The 23970-nt window shown below is 37.2% G+C and overlaps 1 protein-coding gene across 2 annotated transcripts in view; it reads left to right on the top strand.

The window, feature by feature from the left end:
- The window catches only part of PKIG (cAMP-dependent protein kinase inhibitor gamma), a 75984-nt gene that overhangs the window by 5803 nt on the left and 46211 nt on the right, over positions 1-23970 (top strand). The window lies entirely within an intron of this gene.

Below are 23970 nucleotides of genomic sequence, written 5' to 3'. Positions count from 1 at the left end.
ATAAAACATATTTCTTATTTAGGTCATGCCCAAAACCGTGTTGTTCCAGGGTTCAGATGACTGCCCTTAGATATAGCAAGTTTCTCAGCCAAGGATTCAATTATAGTACAGTATACTGATCCATTTTAGAATTTCCTTTAAAGGCTTTTTTGGGTGACTGCCAGTTAACCAAAATTACATTACCCCCAATGACCTAAATCCTCTAGTATAAAAGTTAAATTGAATTCATGAAGAAGTATGAACTTTCCAGGGATTTTCATATATACTGATGTTTTAGATTATCTGTTACCCTTGAGGTAGTGTAGATGATTCCAACCAGTACTGGTATCATTGAAAGACATGCTGGAGTCTCATCCATATGAGTTGGTTGGAAAGGGGAAAGAAGTCAGGACTAGGCAGGTGGAGAAACTGACTTAGTCCTTTGGCTGGCTTCTGGGGCATGGGAGTGGGGTAGGGGCAGCCAGACCTCCCTTGCACATAGTAGTCACAACAGTGGACATAATATTATTCCTGCTTTGATTAGGATTGGCTTAGGACATGAGCAGATGGGATATTTGGTGACACCAGTGATTAGGGACTAGGAAATGTAGATGTTGGATTAAGGAGAGATAGGTTCAGAGTGTAAATTGCTGAGAATCAGCCAGTAAGTCAGGGAGCCAAATTTCAAGTCTTTACCATATCCTGGAGATATTCTGAATTAATGTATGACTCTGAGTAAATTCCTTAATAATGGCACCTACTGCATACAGTTTTAAGTATTGTATATGTAATTAAAGTACTTAACACAGTGCCTGGCTGTGAGAACCATTCTGTAAATATTACTGCTATTATTATTATTTCTTTTTTTGATAATGAATTTATTTTAATTTAGGCATATTTGTAATCTCTCCAGAAATGATTAAAACTGGATTACAAGAATTCTTTTTTTAATTGAGATACAAATGACATATAACATTGTGGCAGTCTTAGGTGTCCAACATAATGATTTGATATATGTATATATTATGAAATGATTACCACAGTAAGTTTAGTTTGCATCTATCATCACACAGTCACAAATTGTTTTCTGTTTTTGTTTTCCTTGTGATGAGAACTTTTAAATTTACTCTCTAAGCAGTTTTCAAATATGCAATACAGTATTAACTACAGTCACCATGCTGGATATTACATCCCCAAGACTTACTTATCTTGTAACTGGAAGTGGGCACCATTTTACAGCCTTCACCCATCTCCCATCCCTGCCTCTGTAACCACCAATCTTCCTCTGTATCAAAAGTTGTCATTGTTTTTTTAGATTCCACCTATAAGTGAGATCATAAAGTATTTTCTTTCTTTCTGACTTGTTTCACTTAGCATAATGTCCTCAAGGTCCATCCATGTTGTTGCAAATGACAGGATTTTCTTCTTTTTATGGCTGAATAATATTCCATTGTATCTATATACTACATTTTCTTTACCAATACATCTCTTGATGAACACATAGATTGTTTCTGTATCTTGGCTGTTGTAAATACTGCTGTGGCGAACGTGGGCGTGCAGATAATTTTTCAGAATAGAGATTCATTTCCTTCAGATAAATACCCAGAAGTGTAATTGCTGGGTCCTATGGTAGCTCTATTTTTAATATTTTGAGGAACCTCCATAACTGTTTTCCATAGTGGCTGCACCCAGTTTACATTCCCACCAATAGGGTACAAGGGTTCCCTTTTCTCCACATCCTCCTCCGCACTTGTTATCTATTGTCTTTTTGATAAAAGCCATTCTAGCAAGTATGAGATATCTCATTGTGGTTTTTATTTGCATTTCTCTGATGATTAGTGATGTTGAGCATCTTTTCATGTACATGTTGACCATTTGTATGTATTCTTTGGAGAAATGTCTGTCCAGATTCTCTGTCCACTTTTCAATCCTTTTTTTTCCATTCAGTTATATGAGTTCTTTATATTTATATTTTGGATATTAACCCCTTGTCAGATATGCAGTTTTCCAGTATTTTCTCCCATTACTTAGCCTTTTAATTTTGTTGATGGTTTCCATTGCTGTACAGAAGCTTTGAGTTTGGTGTCATCCCACATGTTTATTATTGCTTTTGTTGCCTTTGCTTTTGGTGTCAAATCCAAAAAAAGTTGCCAAGACTGATGTGAAGGATCTTACCCCCTATGTTTACTTATAGGAGTTTTATGGTTTCAAGTCTTTAACCCATTTTGAGTTGATGTTTGTGCATGGTATGAGATAGTGGTCCAGTTTTATTCTTTTACTTGTGGCTGTACACTTTTTCCAACAACATTTATTGATGAGACTGTCTTTTCCCCATTGTATATTCTTGACTCCTTTGTTATAAAGTAACTGACCATCTATTTGGCTTTATTTCTGGCTCTGTGTTCTCTAACATTGATCTGTACGTCTGTTATTTCTGAAGTATGTTTCACAATGTTGACTAGTTAAACTTCTTGCTACCCCCTGCTTAGTTTCATTTTCAGCTGCTGCCTTTTTTCTATGTGGACTGGCAGCACACCCTTCGCATTGAAAAAATTACTAACAGTCTCTTTTGAGACAACTAATAGCTTCAAGGTATTAGAGGTTAGCACCTAGTTGGGGTGGCTCTAAAAATGGTAGGATTGGGAGAGAGATATAGGCAGTGATTGGCACCTTGTGACTAGTGATTACTGTATTGGGCAGCCCACTCAACATTTTCATCATAGCAGAAACTTTGGTTGGACAGCACCGCTCTAGAGCACCAGCACGCTGCAGCTATTACCTGTTTGGTTTTAGACAGTTTTTAGTGTAGGAATTAAAATCACCAACTTGGAACCAGACTGCCTACATTTGAATTCTCACTCTGCCATTTACTAGTTGTGTGACTTCAGCAAGTTACTTAACTTCATGCCTCACTTTCCCTTTGTAAAGTCATGGTCACAGTGGTACCTAGACTTTAAGGATTAAAGGACTTAATGCGTGTAGAGTGCTTAGAACAGTGCATGGCACATATTAAACACATTTTAAGTATGTGCCATGATGATGGTGATGATTACCAAGAGTCATCTGGGTTTGTTCCCAGGCCTGTTTATGCCAGTTTTACTTGTTATAAATAACTACAGAATAATTAAGTGTATGTTAGCTAATGAAATATGAACACAAAAAGGGAAAAAGACATTGTTTTCGTGAAAAATGAGTTGAATGTGTTTGAAAGACCTGATAAAGATAGATAACTAAAAAAAAAGTTCCTGTCAAATTAGAGGTAGAAAGACTCCAAGAAGGGACTTGCAGTTACTAAAGGGAAGGGGGTAAGGAGGATGGGTGGGGAGAGAGGGAGAAGGGGATTAAAGACCATTATGATTAGCACACATAATGTAGGGGCAGGGCACTGGGAAGGTAGAATAGCACAGAGAAGATAAGTAGTGACTCTATAGCATCTTACTACGCTGGTGGACAGTGACTGCAATGGGGTATGTGGGGGGGGGCGACGTGATAATATGGGTGAACGTAGTAACCACAATGCTGCTCATGTGAAACCTTCATCAGACTGTATGTCAATGATACCTTTAAAAAAATCAGAGGTAGAAGAGACCTCTGAAAAGATTGAAAAGGAAAATTCATCAAAATGTAGGATTTTGCCTTCAGACTAGTGTGTTTCCAGTGAAAACTAGAAAATGTAGACAGTGCATTATGGGTATGGTTCATGTAGGAACTGTCATTGCTAGAACTTATTCTCAAAGAGAAAGCCTTGGTCCTTTATCAAGCATTAGGTAAATGAATGTACATTTTTAATGATTCCTCTCTTTAACTGGCTGTTTTTGTTTTTTTAATGAATTCTATCATTATTAGTCCTGATCCTATCAGAGGGAGCATCTATTTTCTTTTCTTTTTAAATTGTTATGCCTGGATTACTGTGCATCCATTGAAATGAATAATATCATCAACCCTACTGTTGGACATTTACATTGTTTTTCAGTTTTAAAGGCTCTGGTGAACCCCTTTCATTCTAATTTTTCTCCTATCAGTGTGTCTTGATCCAAGGAATTCTCTCCCCCTTCACTGAGAGACCTGGATTTCAGTCTGGAAGCTATTATAATACATAAAAGAGGACATGTGGGCATGCCAGCCCTAATTTTACTTTTGGATTTAGTTCCATTTCTTCTTATGGGCCACTTGCTGATTTTAGGTATGTTTAGTGTTTAATATATTAAAAAGTTTGGACTGTCCCAGAAAGTTCAGTGTAATGGAATATGTCCTGATGTGACTTCTTTTTTACATAGCACTTTGTTTAACTTTTCTTTTTATAGCATTTCTCATAAATAGTCCTCCTCTGTAATTACTTTTGCATTTGTTTTGTATCTGCTACAAAACTCTTAACTTTCTGAGGATAGGACTCCTCCATGGACCTTTACATATCCTAACATAACGGGCCCCCAATTTATGTTCATGGGATGAATGAATGAATCGATGTTACTCTCTTCTATTGTCCACAGCCATCTTCAACAGCAATTCTTTGAATTTACTGTTAGTGGAGGCTAGTCTCCTAGCCTCTTCAGTAGGTCATACTCCAAATTACAGCAAAAAGTGTTAAATGTTTATAAGATAATTTTAAAATATAAACAGAAGTAGACGGAATAGTATAAAGAAACCCCCAAGCCCATCATACAACCTCACCAGTTATCAACATTTCAGAGCCAATTTTGATTTGAGTGGAGAGAACATGAAGGCTCTGGGCTATGCACTTCAATTTCATGGGGAAAGAAGCAGGGTGGAAAAAGAGGCCGCCAGTGGCCCAAACACAGACCTGCCTGCCTGCGTCGTGGTGTTGTGAGGGTTACACAAGTTGATGTGTGAGCAATACAAAGCACAATGCCCAGCACATGGTGAGTGCAGCTTAAGTGCTACCACTGTACCACCATTACTGCCACTGCCATTAACTGTCACTATTGTGTAGCTTGAGGGAGCCGAGTGTGGTGGCTGTGGTACTTATGAACTTGGTGACCTTGGACATCAGCTTTCCTGAGCTGCAGTTTCTTCATCTGAAAAGTGAGAATGACAATACCATCTTATATACCACATTAGACTGTGAAATTACGCACAGAAATATGTTCTGCATTAATTAATGTTCATCACAGTTTTCCAGAGTGATGGTGTGGTCTGGAGGGACTGTGCTTTTGGGAGTCAAGACTATTTCTTGTATGGACTCTATTCTGAGACTTCATGGTATTAATGGGCCCCAGAGTCATTTGTCAATTTAGCAAACAAAAATTATAGTGCAGTAAACTTTGTTTCCATTTGCAAAGCATGAAAACAATTTTGCATTATATAACTTATCCATATATATGCACTGGAAATGAAATACTTGTCAACCAAGTTGATAAAGAGATAAAAATAGTTTTCTTAAGGAATGGTTTGCTGGGGATTAGTGTTGGAAAAATTTTGTAGCAGGATCTGTTTCACTGTCTTTGAAATAGAAACAGTATTTTCATTTGTCTATATTTTTCTTATAACACTTTGCACAACTCCTAATTAAAAATAGTTTTCCAAAACCAGAAACCCTCTAAAAAAAATCGCTTTTCTTTTAAGACTAGGTTTTGAACACTTTGCTTTCTCTGCAGCACTGCAAAGAATCCTAACTATGCAGAACACTCATTCAAACCACACACACATATCTGTCTGAGATAAGAACTAGTAGATACTGTGGGAAGAGAAATGAAATATCTCCAGTGGTTATAATAAATTTCTGCAGTGTTTGTTTGGATGGGACAATCAGCTATCATGTCTCCAGGGTATGAGGTTATATAAATCCAGGTCAGAAAGTCAGTGCCCAAAACTTAAATTCTCAGGAAGATTCTTTTCAAACTACCACTTGCCACTAGGTTTGACTTAAAAAATTTGGTTTTTGTTTCAGTTAGAAAAATTTGGCCTTCTTACTATTTGTGATTTATAGTATCTTGTACTTTTATAAACTTCTTCATTCAAACATATTATACCCCAATTCTGTACTCCCAAATAACAACAAATAAATACAAAGTGCAGTTTTTTTTCAAAAGGAGCAATATCCTAATCCTATTTGGCCCCAGTGACATATGATCTCTTAACTTTATTTCCATAGACCATTCTATTTAAATGTTTTATTACACAGTCTCTTTTCTTGATTCATTTTTTGTGGAGGTGGGATTCCAGTATGTTTTACTGATATTTATTTTAAAAGAATCCAGCACAAATCATCTTTAGTAGTCAGCCAGCCAATGTTGTATTAGAAGATATACTACTTCTGACTTAAATTTTAATTTAAATCTAATTTGAACTTAAGATTGAGAAGGTTGACAGGAAAAACTTTGGATTCTTATAATTATGGTGATCCTTTACTTCTGTGTGATATATGTCTGTGTTTCTTTAAGTGAAAAGGAAGTTAGAAAGTGGTCCAAACATACTCCTTATCTTCCTTTTTAATCATTGAAAAATGAAATTTAGTACTAGTTTTAACTTCTGAAGGAATTGGGAGATTTTATCCAGTATCTGAGGTGTACCTTAGTGTTTTTATACATACTGGAACTTTAGGATCTTTTTTTTAACTTTCATTTCAACATATACTGAGCATCTACTATGTGCTTAGCATTGTGTTGGGTGTTTAACATAGAGCTCATTCAATTCTTACATAAGCACTGGTAGGCAGATAGGATTTAGATACTCATTTGCTTAAGCTAAAAATCTTCTTTGATTTCTCTCACTGTCCTGTCCACACCCCAGTCCATTTGGTTACATTACCGTAGCTGCAACACACACCCTGCTCCCTGCTACAACCTGTGGGCTGTCAGACAGCAGCAGAGGCCTCCTCACTGGTCTCCATTATTTTCTTCTTGTCCTACTACAAGACTGATGATTGTCCTCCTAAAACTAATATAATGTTATGTGTCAGTTGTATCTCAATAAAACTGGGAGATGGGGAGTTGGGAGGTGAATACAGAGAAAAATGAGGGTTGAAATTAAATGCCCATGATCTGCCATAGTGCTGTCCAGTATGGTAACCAATTGCCACATGTGGCTATTAAGCATCTGAAATGTGGCTAGTCTGAATTGAGATGAGTTGTACACAGTGGATTTCAAAGACAGTGCAAGGATAATAAGGAGTATGTCATTAATAATTTTATATTGATTACATGTTGAAATGATAATGTTTTGGAAATACTGGGTTAAATAAAACAGATTAAAGTTAAAAGGATTAAACTTCAAAAAGATTTATATTATGTATGTATTTATGTATATAAATCTTCACATAGCAGAGAGTGATTTTTAACTTTTTGAGATAACTGTAGATTCATATGCAGTTGTAAGAAATGATACAGAGATTCCATGTGGCCTGTATCCAGTTTTCCCTTCATAGTAAATCTCAGTTCAAATGTGACCTCCTCAAGGCAGCCTTCCCGGACCACTCTAGTATAGCCTGCTCTCCCCACTTTCATTCACCTGCCCCAGGACTCTGTTTGATTTTCTTCATAGAAGCTGCTGCTCTCTGCAGTTACCTAATTTATTTGGTTAATTGCCTGTGTCCAGTAGAAGCTGAGCTAAAGAGAGTGGAAACCTTGTCTGTTCCCTTATTTGCTTTATCTCCAGAGCCTGGGACAGGACATACATGTAGACATATGATATATATTCCCTGAATGACTGACCTTTATGAATGAGGCAACTGAATTTCAAAGTGCTTGAATACCTGACCTGGTCACACAGCTAGTAAGTAGTAGAACTATGACTTGAAGCCGCAGACACAGAAGCCCTAAAGTACAGTTGAGTTTGTCCTGTTCAAAGAACAGAAAAGTCCATGATGCTGGAGGATAGACAAAAAAAGGGAGAATGGTAACAGTTTCAGGCTAGAGAAATAGTCAGGGCCCAGGCCCATCAGGCTTTATAGGAGAAGAGGAATGGTTCTCATTCTAAGAAGAGTGGGAGATCACTGTGAACAACTCGGTCCAGCATAGCTCACTGGAATTCTACTCTGGTGCTGGGACCCAAAGTCCCCATCTGGAATGATGCTTTCTTTTTCCTTGCTTTGCCCCACGTATATACATTTCCCTTAGAAACTACTTCAGGAAAAGGTTCCTGGTCCCATCACCCATTAATAACACTGGTTCTCCAGAAGAGAATTCAGGCAGAATGATGAGTTTTCTAGGAGAGGAAGGAGGACCCAGCTCATGCTGGGCTTTGGATGTAGTCAGGAGGAGGCACCAGGTGACACCTCCTCAGCTCTTCAGTGTGCCCTGGCCTCTGAACATGTAGCACATGCAGCATGGAATTCTCTGGGGCCACCTTTGGCTTTATTTTAGCACAGAAGATACTGCCAACCAAATTGTTCTGTAGGGGCAGAGCCTTTGGATCCAGTTTTTAGCTTTGGCAGCATTAAAATCAAGAGCAAGTTCTTCAAAGAGCAAATGCAGCAGCCTGGATCAAAGAAATATTTCACTGTGCATCTGCTGCAAGGGGCTGTGAGAAGTCTAAGAAAGTCAGTAGCAAAGAAAGTTGTAGCCCCTGTTCTCAAGGGGTTTGAAGTCCACAAAGTGATCTGTTCACAAACTGAAAGGTAGTTGACATTTCAAGGCAGGCTTATGCTAAGTGTCTGGGAGAAGGATGCCAGAGGAAGAGAGCCAAGTGCCGGCTGAGCCTAGCAAGGCTCACAAAGGAGCTGGTGGTTGGCCGGCATCCTGAAGGATGAGTAAGAATTAGGAGGGAGGAAGGAGAAAGGGTGTTCAGGTGGGTTGGGGAGAGAATACGGCCAGGAGATGTCTGAGAAAAAAACGCCCTAGCATGTCAGAGCCTAAGTAGGATCTATCTGCTTGGAGATTCAAGAAGGGGAAAAGAGGAAAAGGATCTGATTGGAAGGAAAGAGTGTGAAAACAACTCTTGGTCAAGAATATCCAACATTTCTGCTTGTACAAATAATTCAGGACAGAGAGATGAGCAGGTGCATGGATGGGTGACTGCTGAGGTATGATGGTAAGAGGTATGACTTCAGTAGTGCCTGCTATGTGCCAGGCTCTGTTCTATGCAGCTTCCATTTATTAACTTTTTAATCCTTATAGCAACTCTATAAGATAAGTACTATTATTATCCTTAAGTTACAGATGGGGAAACTGAAGTATAGAGTCTGTGCTCTTACCCTCTATTTACCTCTCCCTTAATGAGAGCCAAATGGATTTTTCCCCAGCTTTTTATTATGAAAAATGTCAAACATACAATAAAATATTTGAGTACAATGAGTATCTATCAAGTACCCAGATCAAACAGTGTTAACATTTTGCTGCATATGTTTTATCTACACATTTGTTTTTCAATTTTTCGCTGAACTATTTGAAAGTATGTTACAGACATGATAATTCATTCCTGAATGCAAAACATACTATCTTCCTTTTACATCCCTCCTTTTCTATGTATTTTTTGAAAATATATGGTCTCTAAAACCATGTAAATGTCCTTTGTCACATGTAAAACGGAGTTAAGCTCTATGCTCAGATAATTTTAAGGATATTTTCCTAAATATCTTGGTATTTGAAAGTCAGAAAAGGTAAGGGCAATTTTTGTTTCTGAGACTGATCATGATTTGCTGGACACTTAACATCTGGCCCCCACTTACTAAATACCCATGTGAATGAAGAGACAATCAAAATACCGAGACAGCCGTAATCCCTATTTCCAGAAAGGCTAACTAGTCCCTCTTGAAGGAGGTGGCTTAGGTTCAATTAAAGAAAACATATGCTCACAGAACTCGTACTCTAATGATTCTAATGGTAGAACTTATCTGTGCCTTTTGGTATATAGCCACATAGTACTATATTTGTGTTTGTATGTTCACTTATTCAATGATACCCCCACTACTACCACCATCACCATGTTCCAGGAAGGCTGTATGACAGTTCTTGATTTTTTAAACTATTAAGTGTGACTCCTTATATATTGATCAGAATCAACTAAGTTGTTGTAATTCTTGTGCTTCTCCACATAAAAGGACTCGAAGCCGACTCAGGGCCCACCCAGTTTGCTTTTCCAGCTTTATTCCTCCATTTCCTTGGAGGTGCCGAAGGATTCATCCCAACTGTGCTCCCTGTACTCTACCAGCCTCTTTACTTTTTACTGTTGACTGTCGAAGTCCATTTGTCAGGCTCATGTCAGATGCCATGTTGTTCCGTGTTGTTCATTGATCCTCCTCAGAATCCTGCATCAAGGTAAAATCTAAACCCCCATAGCACGTTCTCTCTCATGACATTAACCATAGATGGCCTTGTGGGACATTTTTTTTTGAGTGTGTATTTCTCTTATCTTCCCACATACATTTCAGTAATAATTTCCAAGGCAGCTCCATGTTCAAAATTTTGGAGAGATTCCTTTTTTTGCTTTCTTGATAATCGAAGTGGCCATCTTATTCCCTTGTATCCCCTGTGGTACCTGGTGCATTGCCTTGCACATGGTGATTCATATGTATTTCTGAATGGAGTTTAGGATACAGGGGGAGAAAAGCACTTCCAAGTCAGATCCCAGTTCAAATCATGATGCAGTCATTATGCAATCTTGGGTGAATCACAACCTCCGTGAGCTTCAGGTCCTTTATCTATAAAATATTGATAATAATACCCATCTTACAGGATTGTTGTCCGTTTAAAGATGAACGATATGAGGTACCAGGCACAGGTATTGTCGCATTCAGTGGTCGTTATGATAAGGGAAGTTCCATCGTCCTTTAGGTCACTTGAGTGAGCAGTAGGAATATTTAGGCTCTTAATTGTCTTAAAGGAAATGCTTCCTGAGTTTTGGGATTTCTCCAAGAAGAAACTGGCCCTGGGAAGGTCTGACCCATCACTGATTAACTGTCCTCTTTTTAGAGTCCATGATCTGCGTCTCTGTTTTGGAACTACCTATATAATGTAAACCACCTGTTATTTGTGTATTTTTAGCAGTGGGAGTTGGTTAATCCTAATCCTGTCTGTAAAAGAGCAAACTGTTTACCAGAAGCAGAGCTTTCTTCTTAACACTGACTCACACTGACTCATCCTCATTTTCCTTCCCATCCCTCATACAACCTTGCAAGGGAGAGGATTTTTAGGGAATTCAATGGGAATTTATTGTTTTTGCTTTTTTTTAACTTTCCGAAGTTGAGAGCTTGAAGGTGTCACATCAATAATTCCATCTCAGGGAAGGCTAAAGTCTGTGCTGCCCTGGAGTAGCCAGAATGATCAATGCCATGTAGCTGAACATCTCATATAAAACTTTGTCTAGACAAACCAGTTCTGTTGGCTGAGAGATTAGAGTGTCTGAAATGTATATGTTAATCGACTAGACACAAGCTGTCACCTCAACTTACATTCTGCTGAACCTAGAAAATTTCTTCTGAAATAAGAAATCTGAGTAGAACTGGAGCCAGAGCTATGATGTCTTTAACATTTGGATTTGAGATGAGAGACACAGAATTCAGGCAGCATATTAGAATCACCAAAATGGGGAAGGAAGGTTATAGATCAGAATGACTATTATCTTTATACCTTCATCCAACATTAATTAAATGAATATTTACTGATCAATTGTGATATGCCAGGTGCTAGGGCTACAACAGGAAATTAAGACAGGATGCCTGCTGTCATGGACCTTACGATCTAATACATGTTTGTAATGAATACCGTGGTAGTAGAAGTAGAGGATGCTGCTGGAGTGGAGAAATGCCCTGGCCTGCACGTGTCAGTGCGTGCTTGGGTACGAGGATGAAGGGAGGAAGGCTTTTTAGAGGAAAAGGCACCCAATCTGAGAAGGCTGGATGAGTAGGCATTAAGTAGAAGAAACAAGATAGGGTGGGCAGGGATGGATGAAGAGATTGTAGGCAGAAAGAGTCACATGTGCAAAGGCCCTGGAGCTGGAAAATAGCTATTTATGGAGGAACTGGCATAAGTTCTAGTGTGACTAAAGGACAGTCAAGTGAGGAAGAATTTTGACAATTTAGAGAAGCTGGCAGGGCCAGACCATGCAAAGCATTGTCGGTCAGTTTATTAATTAGAAAAAAAATTTTTAATGTGGTAAATTTTACATAGATTGAAATGCTTCTGATGAGTGTACACACTGTTGTGACCAACACCCCCTTGCAAGTAAGGACTTTTAATGTGATACCACAAGCAATGGGAAAGACAGGTGTTGAGTAGGGCCTAGACATGATGCTAATTGCTAATTTAGAACCCACTGGAGTGGGTAGTGAACACCAGTAGGACAGAACTGGAATAGGTGGTGGTTCACAGGTGGGTCAGGTGGGCAAGGAACCCAGCTTGGGAAGGCACCAGGAGCTCAGATTTTAGTGTGGTCTTTAGCATTTTCTGTATAAGAGATCATGTTATTTGCAAACAGACAATTTTTACTTCCTTTCCTACTTGTATACCTTTCATTTCTTACTCTTATCTAATTGCTCTGGTTGGGACTTCCAGGACTATGAAGAGTAAAAGTGGCAACACTGAGGCATCCTTGTCTTGTTCCTGGTCTTAGAGGAAAAAGCTTTCAGGTTTTTGCTGTTGAGTATAATGTTAGCTCTGGGTTTATTATATATGGCCTTTATTATGTTGAGGTACATTTCTTCTATACCTAATTTGTTGAGAATTTGTCATGAAAAGATGTTGAATTTTGACAAATGCTTTTTCTGTATCTACTGAGATGATCATATGATTTTTATCCTTCATTTTTGTTAATATGCCCTATCACATATATTGGTTTGCATATGTTGAACCATTCTGTCGTCCCATGGATAAATTAAAACTTGATCATGGTGTATGATCTTTTAATGTGCCATTGAATTCAGTGTACTAGTATTGTAATTACTAGTATTTACTAGTATTACTACTTGAAGATTTTTCCATCTATATTCATCAGTGATGTTGGCCTGTATTTTTCTTTTCTTGTGGTGTCCTTGTCTGGCTTTGGTATGAAGGTAATGCTAGCCTTATAAAATGAGTTGGAAAAAAATGAGCAACTTCTTCATGAACATATCTCTCCAGGCAAGGGAAACAAAAGCAAAAATAAGCAAGTGGGACTATATCAAGCTGAAAAGCTTCTGTACAGCAAAGGACACCACCAATAGAACAAAAAGGCATCCTACAGTATGGGAGAATATATTCATAAATGACAGATCCAATAAAGGGTTGACATCCAAAATATATAAAGAGCTCATGCACCTCAACAAACAAAAAGCAAATAATCTAATTAAAAAATGGGCAGAGGAGCTGAACAGACAGTTCTCCAAAGAAGAAATTCAGATGGCCAACAGACACATGAAAAGATGCTCCACATTGCTTGTCATCAGAGAAATGCAAATTAAAACCACAATGAGATATCACCTCACACCAGTAAGGATCACCACCATCCAAAAGACAAACAACAATAAATGTTGGTGAGGTTGTGGAGAAAGGGGAACCCTCCTACACTGCTAGTGGAAATGTAAACTAGTTCAACCATTGTGGAAAGCAGTATGGAGGTTCCTCAAAAAGCTCAAAATAGAAATACCATTTGACCCAGGAATCCCACTTCTAGGAATTTACCCTAAGAATGCAGCAGCCCAGTTTGAAAAAGACATATGCACCCCTATGTTTATCTCAGCACTATTTACAATAGCCAAGAAATGGAAGCAACCTAAGTGTCCATCAGTAGATGAATGGATAAAGAAGAGGTGGTACATATACACAATGGAATATTATTCAGCCATAAGAAGAAAACAAATCCTACCATTTGCAACAACATGGATGGAGCGAGAGGGTATTTGCTGAATGAAATAAGCCAGGCAGAGAAAGACAAGTACCAAATGATTTCACTCGTATGTTAAGTATAAGAATAAAGCAAAAACTGAAGGAACAAAACAGCAGCAGAATCACAGAACCCAAGAATGGACTAAGAGTTAACAAAGGGAAGGGACTGGGGAGGATGGCTGGGAAGGGAGGGATAAGGGGGTGGGGGGAAAGAAAGGGGGACTATGATTAACATGTATAATGTGGCGGGGGCACAGGGAGGGCTGTATAACGCAGAGAAGACAAGTAGTGATTCCACAGCATCTTACTACACTAATGGACAGTGACTGTAATGGGGTTTGTGGGGGGGACTTGGTGATGGGGGGAGCCTAGTAAACATAATGTTCCTCATGTAATTGTAGATTAATGATACCAAAATAAAAAAAATAATGAGTTGAAAATGTTCCCTCCTCTTCAATTTTCTAGAGTTTCAGAAAGATTGTATTAATTTTTTAAATGTTTTATGGTAGAATTTTCCAGCAAAACCATCAGGTCTTGGACTTTTCTTTGTTGGGAGGTTTTTGATTACTGATTTAATCTCCTTATTTGTTATTGGTCTGTTCAGATTTTCTATTTCTTTATGATTCAGTTCTGGTAAGTTGTTTTTGAGGAATTTATCCATTTCTTCCAGGTTGTGCAATTTGTTGGTGTACAGTTGTTCATGGTAGTCTCTTATGAGCCTTTGTATTTCTGTGGTATCAGTTGTAATGTCTACTCTTTCATTTCTGACTTTATTTGAGTCTTTTCTTTTTTTTCTTGGTTAGTCTAGCTAAAACTTTGTCAATTTTGTTTATCTTTTTTTTAAAAAAAACAGCTCTTATTGGTGTTTTCTATTTTTTTCCTGGTCTCTATTCATTTCTTTCTGCTCTGATCTTTATTTCCTTCCTTCTGCTAACTTTGGACTTAAGTTTGTTCTTCTTTTTCTAGTTCTTGGAGGTGTAATAACAGGTTGTTTAGTTGAGGTCTTTCTTTTTTTAATATAGACAATTATCTTTTTGACTATATCATTCCACTCTCTCCTGGCCTATAAGATTGCTGAGAAATTTGCTGACAGCCTTATAGGGATTCCCTTGTATGTGAAGAATATTTTTTCTCTTGCTACTTTTAAAGTTTTCTCTTTGTCTTTGATTTTAGGCCATTTTATTATAATGTATCTTAGAGAAGATCTTTTTGTGTTGAATCTTTTGGGGGAACCCATAAGCTTCATGAGCTTGGATGTCTTGCAGTGTGAGTGCTTCATTAAAATAAAAAAGGGGACCATGAATCTTATCTATTCTGTTAGGGTCAGGTATAAATAAATAATTTTATTGGGATTTTCAATGTATTGAGAGTGACCTGTACTTAATGAAACCGACTTGGCCTTTTCATTTCTTTATACTATTTAACCAGTCAACCCTCCAATCTTTTCTGAATAGCAAATGTTTAAAATAACTATATCCCACACCTTGGTCTCAGAGAACTGTGGCAGAATATAGAGTACAAACTTGAGACTTGGAGCTACTTTAGATTACCAAGACTTTTCCATGTTTGAGACTGAAAGAGAACTTAGGGGCAAGAGTTTGCATAGCTAGGAACTTTTCTAGCTTTCTGAAAGGGACCCCTGTAAAGCCATGAGTCATTAGAAATAAAACTTTTAATCTTTAAATGACTGCATTATTTTAATATGGTAGAATAAATATATGATACCCCATTCCATAATGTAGGTCTGTTTCTGAAAGACAAGCTACTTAGATATATTACTTTTGCTATTTAAATTGTTGTTCTCATCATTGTGGTAGTAGTAATAATAGTAGTACTACTAGTAGTTAATATTTGTGGAAGATAGGATGTTTTATATGCATAGTTTCCTTTAATCATTATAACAATCCTATAAAGTAGGTATTCTTTCCATTTTATGGAGAACTGAGACTTAACTACATATATGATTTGTTCATTTGGTTGGTTGGTTATAGTAAAGTTCAGATACATTTTGCCCTATGCTAGGTATTCAATAGTAGACATTCTGTAAGTATTTGTATAATAAATGTATGAGATATAAAATCATCTTGTCTTTTGCACTGTTCCTTTCTATTACATTCCTACTGCCTGTTCTCAGGCCAAGCTGAGATTTCTTTAAGTCTAATCCATCTGCCTTTTTCCAGCTTCTTTTTACTTTAATCCCTACTCGTGGTGAGGCTCCTTCTGCTGAAGGTGTATCTAAATCTTACACTGTACATGTCAGCTTGCCACTTAAAATATTTCAATCATTTCTTGTCACCTAAGGAATAATGGGCTTTGTTTTTGACTGTCTCTCAGTAAGAACAAGCGCCTAGAATTTTCAGTGCATCTCAACTTTAGAACAGTCCATATCATCTGGCTTTTGTTTTCCTTTTGAAAGCAAACTGTTTCTTAGAATAAAAATACTTTTCTTTTAAAAGTACAGAATGTTTTAAGTGAAATTTCTTCTCCCTCTTCCCCTATATTCCCATTCTTATTTCAAAGAAGTAACCATTTTGAATTTCTTGGATAATCCTTTCAGAAACTGTATGGATTTATTGATTGCCTTAAAATTATATAAATGTGATAACATTTTGCATACTGTTCAGCCACTAGTGTTCACATACATTTTTTCCTTTTAAACAATTTCATGGTTTGTATCAGTTACAAACCTTTTGCCTTTGGGTAACAGGAGCAGAAAACGTACTAGAGGGACATAGGACAAAGTTTGGAAAATGGTCCAGACCAAGGCAGGCCTGAGAACCATGAAGTAATTGACCCAATGAGCCTCTTTTAGCTGAAGCAGCCAGACCAGTATGTTACCATCACTGCCCAAGGACACTCTCAGGAATAAATTCTAACTGTTTGTGTCACCGGCTTATGATTCAGAGTCTAAGTGAGGGAGGCCTACAAATAGTAGGAGGCAGTTGGATCCTGGATAGCTTAAAAATGATGAATTTCTGTTGCAGTGTTATTCTGTTGTATAAATATTCCATAATTTATTTAACTAGCTATCCCCTGGTGAATATTCAAGTTGTTGTATTCAAGTTCTCACTAGCAAAATCAATTGTTGCAAAGAAAATTATGTGTGTCTTTGTGTATTTTTGTATCTGTGGAATCAATTCCTGGTAGAAGATTGTGCTATGTCAAAGGGTATGAATGTTTAAAAATTGGATGAATATTGCCGATTCATCCTTAGCAATGTGCATGAGTTTACACTCTCATCCATAAAGTGAACTAGCTTTTTAATTTATAAGGTAAAAAATTATTTATAAGCAAATACCCCACAAAAGCCACAAAATGTCAAACCAGGTGGAAAACCAAGTCTAAGTGGCTAGAGTATAGAATTGCAGCACTTAGCAAGGAATAAATATGTTAAGAGGAGACATCAATTAGCTAATTATATTTTTCCACTAAGAAACTAACATGTTCATCAGTACCCAAGACACTCCTATAGACATTCTATGAAATACTAAAAGGTAAGTCAACTTCCCTTCTTTTCTTCTTTCCATGTTTTTTTCAATATTGGATCCTTTTTATCGTTCTACTTCTAATTTTTTCAAGATTTGTTGTATTTATCCACTTACTTGAAAAAACAATACCATTATGCGGTATACAACTCACAAGTTACTGAAAGGCATGTGCTGGTAATTCTTTTTCCAGTGATGGTAGACTAGGTCATTTGAATCAGCCATGCCAGTGACAATTAGAGCTGGACAAAATATAAAAACATTTTCTTGAAAGCTTCAGAAAGTTTAGAAGATATTGAAGGATTGCCATGCCAGCATGTGGAAGAATGCAGTAGCCAAGAGAGGTAAGCCTAACTGCCAAAGCCATTTTTGCCCTGGAGGCACTTGCTTATCCTGAGAAAGCATCTGTAAGGTTAAGCTGTACTTTGGGTAGCCTCCTCTATGAGGACAGAACTCATAGCTTGTTGGGGATAGGGACGCAAATAAACTACCTCTCCAATTTGAATGGGACTCCTAAGAACATGAGAGGGGATCTTGAACTAAACCAGCCCTCACATAGCCTTGTAACCAAGCTTCCAGTTTCTAGGGAACCTTTAATCTTGGTGGTCTTAAGTTAATAGCACATTGGGCAACTGGCAGAAGCAAGCAATCCTCTAATAGGAAGATTTTATCAGCTTGGACATCAAAATCATCCCTAAATAATTTTTTATATAATGACCAACACACAGAAGAAAATCATGTTCACAAGGAAACAAAGTACCCATGAAAAGAACTACCAAAAATAATGTTCAACCAAAGCCATGAGATATTGGAGTTTCAGACTGTAAAACAACACCATTTACTATGTAAGAAGAAATAGAAGCCAAGAATGAAAATGTCAGTAAGTGGACACTGTAAAAAATGACAGCAAATTTAAAAAAGAACCAACAGATATTCTAGAACTGAAAAATATAATAACCAAAAATAAGAACACAGTGAATTTTAAAGCATATTACATAGCTGAAGAGAGAATTTGTGAATCAGAAGACAAATTAGAAGAAAGTGATCCAGAATGAACCATTATGAGACAAAAATATGTAACACAGAAAAGACTGTAAGAGAATTAAGAGGATTCGGTAAGAAGGTCTAATATACATGTAATTGGAACCTCAGAAGAAGTGAAGCAAGAATGGTGTGGAGGCAATATTTGAAGAGGTAATTGCTAAAGCATTTCCTGGAACTGTTTAAAGATATGAATTTACAGATTCAAAAGTACATATCTTAAATGCATATATTAGGAAGTAAAACCTAAAAAGTAAATAAGCATCTATCTTAAGAAGTTAGAAAAGGCACAGCAAAATAATTCTAAAAAGGATAAAGGGAAAAATTAAGAAAAGTAGAAATGAATGAAGCATAAAGCAAATATATAATACAGGATATCAATAAAGCCAAAGCTTGGGTCTTGGAAAAGATTAATAAGAATTATATACAGTGGTGAGGTTACTCAAGGAAAGGAAGGAGAGAAAGGCACACATAACCAATAGTAAGAATGAAGGGAGGGAGTCATATAGTCATTAACAAGATAATAAGATAAAATGAACAATTTTATGCCAAAATTTTTGAAAATTTAGGTGAATGGATAAATTTCTTAGTAATACAACTATTAATAAAAATTAAATCAGCAATTAAAAACCTTCCCACAGAGAAAACTCCAGGCCTACATGGCTTCACTAGGAAGTTATGTCAAGTTTATATCAAGCATTTAAGAGAAAAAGGATTAATATTAAACAAATTATTCCTGAGAATAGAAAAAAGGTTAGCAAAACAAAGAAACCCAACAGTGACACTATGAGAAAAGAAAATTCATAGGCCATTTTACTCATGGATATGAAAATCCTAAACTGTATCCAGTATTTCACTTATTATCAGAATGTTGTGGCTTTAAACAGCCATTTTATATTCCATGGATTCTGTGGGTCAGGAATTTGGTCAGGACACGATGGGGATTCCGGCTTGTCTCTGCTGAATGTCTTCTGGGACCCAGCTGGGAAGACTCAACAGAGAGAATGGAATTATCTGGAGGTATTTTCATTTGCATGTCCTACAGTTGATGTTGGCTGTTGTACAGACCCTCAGCTGGCTATTGTGTAGAATTCTCAGCTCATCTCAGCTGTAACACCTATATATGATCTCTCCTTGTGGTCAATCTGCATGGAATAGTTTGAGCTTTCTGACAGTATGGCATCTGGGTTCCAAGTGCAGGGTCCTAAGAGAGCAAACTGCAAGTGCTTAGCAATTCTGTGATCTAGTCTTGAAATTCACATACCACCACATCCACATGACTCTCTTGGCTCAGACAGTTACAAAGGTCCATCCAGGTACAAGGGAAGGGGTCAAAGACCCCACCACACAATAAGAGGAGTGTCAGGGTCACATTGTAAGAAATCATGTGGGTTGGGGTTGGATTGTTGGGGCCATTTTTGGAGAAAACAGTCTACCCTAGTTAGCAGTTTATGAATAGGATAATACATCATGACTGAGTGGGGTTTATACCATAAATGTAAGATTGTTTTAACACCAAAGACCCAAATGATATAATTTATTAACAGATTAAAAGAGAAAAGTCATGATTGTCTGATAAAATTCAGCATCCATTCCTGATTAAAACAACTACGATTAGCCAGGAATAGGTGGGGAATAGGAGAGAAGCATCCTTAATCTGGTAAAGAGTCACTATAAAACATGTACAATAAACACCATACTTAATGGTAAATTTTACTGTGAGGAAATTTTCATTTTGAGTCCGGGAACCAGAGTTGTCCACTATCATTATGTCAACATTGGTGGGAAGTTCTACAAATTGCAGTGAGGCAAGAGAAATAAAATGTTTAAGTATTGGAAAGGATGAAATAACAACTGTTGTTTACAGATGACATGATTGTTTATATATGGTTACAAAAGAATTCTACCTATAAATTATTAAAGTTAACAAAATTTTTGCAAGTCTGATGGATACTAAGTCAATATACAAAATCAATTATATTTCTATATATCAGCTACAAATAGAAAAATAAATTTCAAAAGATACTCTTCAACAGCATCAAAAATAGCATGTCCCTATGAAGAAAACAAAATTCTATTGAGAGACATTAAAGAGCTAGATCATGTTGAGAGATAGAAGGAAAAATAGATCATGTTGCAAATAATTAGGAAAATCGCTACTATAAAAATATTGGTTCTTTATAAGACATGTGATGTTCGTCCGTATTAGAAGAGATTTAAGGAAAAAACAATCAAATTCAGAGTGGGGTTCTATACCAGATCCTAAGAACTAAAAAGAAAAATCTTCCTTTCATTCTTATCCCTCAGTTACCCTAGGAGACCCTACTACTGTTTCTGGTTTCTCATGCATCCTTCTAGAGATATCCCATGCATATAAAAGTAAATATGCATATTTTTTTCTTTCCTTACTACAAAGTAGTGTACTGTTCATATTGTTCCACATCAAGCTTTTTTAATATCACATATTTTGGAAATACTTGTGTATCACTAAATAACTATCGTCTATCTAAATTGTTATGGCTTCATAGGCTTCTGTTGTTTGGAGGTACCTTGATTTATTTAACCTTTCCCTTATTGATGAATATTTAGATTACTTCTAATCTTCTGCTGCAGTGCTGCAATGAATACATATTTCACACTTGTGAAAGTATGTCTTTATGATAAATTCCTAAAAGTGAATTTGCCAAGGCAGAGGATGTGTGAATTTATTATATTGATTGCCAAATGATACTATACCAATGCATGACTACATTAGCAATGGATGAGAATTCCTGTTTTCCCACACCAAACAGTGTGTTGTCAGACTCTGGTATTCTCCAGTGGTAGACGATAAATAGAATATCAACTAAGGTTGAGTACTTTCCATATGTTCAAAGCCATGTGTATTTCCTATTCTGCAAATTCCCTGTTCATTTTCTGAGCTTATTTCCCCCTTGGGTTGTTGGTCTGTGTCTTATCAATTTCTGGAAGCTCTTTATAGATTGAGAAAATAGGCTATTTATGATACGAAATATAATTTTTCCCAGTTTGACATTTGATTTTTACTTTGCTGATGATGTTTTTTTCCATACATAATATTTTGATTTATACACACATTTGTTAATATTTTATTTAATGACCTCTGGGTTTTATTTCATACTTGGAAAGTCCTTCCCCATTGTGAGGCTGTAAAATATAGTGCCATGTATTTTTGTAGTGCTTATATGGCTTGATATTTTTGCATGTACATCTGTGGATCCACCAGGAGCTATTTTTGGTGTGAGGTGTAAGACTACTTATTAACCTCACCTTTTCAAGTAGATGGAGAGATTAATTTTGACTCTGGTGACGAGGGGATCTGATAGTCTTGATCATCTTTTAGGATATGGAATTCCTTTCACTCAAAGGAATTGGAATGAGCATCTGAAGTCAAAGCACCCGCTTCCCCACAGCAGGGTGGATAAACAGTTTTAAACTGAGTCCTTGGTCAGTTTTCCTTTTCATGTCCCAAAACTTTCTATTACTGCAGTACTTTAGGCCTTAGGACATTTTACAATTTTTATCTCACTTTTATTCCATTTTAAAGTGGCTATTTTCTGGTGTCATGAAAGGACACAGGTTCATTTTATGCATAGGCTCTCTAAATTTTGATGCAGTGTGAGTCACAGCAAATTCTAAGCACTATTTTTATGATCATCAGTTTCAGAGGGCTTTCCTTCTGTTTGCCTGTTTGCCTGGTTCCAAGTCCATCTCATCCAGTGATCTTTCTTTAACTTTATGTAGCTCTCCATCCATTTATTACTCATAAGATAGGTTGAGAGCACAGGAGGAAACATACCTTCCTGGTCATGATTTCACATTTCTGTCATTGTTCCAGACATAAATGCACAAAATTTTCGTATCTTTGCAATTCATATTTATCAATGGATATAAAGGGAATTAGCAATCATCTTTCTTCACTAGGATTCGTGGTCTCTATTGTGAATGCTACTTGGTCTTGGATGAATGATAACTGACTTTAACCTAGGCACTTAAGAAAATGTGTTAAAACATTTTAAAATGACTCATTTCACTACTCTAAACCAATAGTTTTTATGTGTTTGTGAGGCTTTTCCTGATCTGTCTATTCATCTCTACTGATTTATTAGGTGCCTTCTCTTTTGCCAGGCATTGTGCTGGGTGCTGGGGCTACGGTGTTGAATAAAATACTTTCATCATCTACTAAGGGAGACAGATATATAACCAGTAATCGTAGTGTAGTATGTTGATACTATAATAGAAGTGCTTATTGGGGGCATGAATTGGTCAAGATTCCTAGCAGCAAATGACAAAATCCACTCCAGCTTTGTTAAAGCAGAAAGGTAGTTTACGGAATCCTCAGGAAGCTGATAGATCTGGGCTTTGGGCTTAAATGTTATACAGAAGGAAACACAGCAGTCAGGGACAATGTCTCCCCCTACAATGCCCAGCCACACTAAAAACTGTATTTTAGAGAAAGTTCCACAGCTGCCTTGATTCACTTTTCAGCACAAATGTAGATAATGGACATTAGAAATTATGCCCCAGAGTAGTGCTGTACTGTGAGCCTGTAATTTTCTTCGAGGTCTCTAGCGCGGTCAGATGCAGTTAGCCGGATTCATGATCTTCATATTCCTCTGCCCCTCAGTGGTCTGGAGCAGCACCTACTGGGTTTGAAATAGGTTTGCCTTCAGTATGGACTCTGCTTGACTGTAGGTGATTATTTAAAAAACTTTTCAACATTGCATGCCATTAACTACCAGCAACCCATCCTCTAATGCAGGGATTAGCTAACTTTGGCCTGCCACTTGTTTTTGGAAATGAAGTTTTATTGTAATACAGGCACGTTCATTTGTCTATACATTGTCAGTGGCTGCTTTTGCACTACAGCCACAGAACTGAGTAGCTGCAACAGGAGTTACTTGGTGTGTGAATTGTTATGATGATTAGCTACTTGTTTGGGGAAATACTCTGTGTACAAGGATCCTGACAGGCACTCAGAGCTTAGACATTCATTCTGAGCCCCTTACAGCAACCTGAGTAATATCATATCCTCATCAAGGTTCCTTGGGGACATTCCAACTGGAATGCCAGCATTTATTAATTCAGTCAGTGCTGCGAACCTGTCTGGATTGTTAAAGTCCGAAGAGCCTATTAGCACTATTTCTGTAATTTAAAATTATTTTCTCTCTCTCTCTCCCTTTCTTTTTTTTTTTTTTTTTTTGCATTTTGCACTGTTAATGTCCTTTCTGGTCCTTAGCACCCAGTGATGGTTTCTCCAGAGGATTCTATTGTTAGAAATCCAGTAAACTTTCTGCAATAACATATGGACTATCTTGGGATATGGCTAGAAACTAATGGATGCTGAAGAGTACTTGGAAGATCAGCATTTCCTGTAAGTTAAGTTAGTTAAATTAGAATTATCTTTGCTGATATTTGCAAATATGAAGGTAGTAGTTGGGTGCATAAGAATTATAGTGACTGTGACTCAAGTATAACTCTGTTCTTTCCTTCTTTGATCCATGTAATGTATTTAGTCCACACTGAAGTTGTCTGGTCTTATTCCCCATTTTGCAAGGCAGTATCATTGTTGTCTTCTCATGGGACCCACAGGATGGAGAAGTCCCAGTTTACTGTCCCACCTGATTTTCTTCTTTCAGATTCATACTGACTGTTGATGAGCTTGTTGGTCAGCTTCCTCTAGTTCCTCT

The sequence above is a fragment of the Manis javanica genome, chromosome 5, assembly GCF_040802235.1.
Source record: "Manis javanica isolate MJ-LG chromosome 5, MJ_LKY, whole genome shotgun sequence".
Classification (NCBI taxonomy): domain Eukaryota; kingdom Metazoa; phylum Chordata; class Mammalia; order Pholidota; family Manidae; genus Manis; species Manis javanica.
The sequence above is the reverse complement of the archived record's forward strand: the minus strand, read 5'-3'. Positions and strand labels throughout refer to the sequence as shown.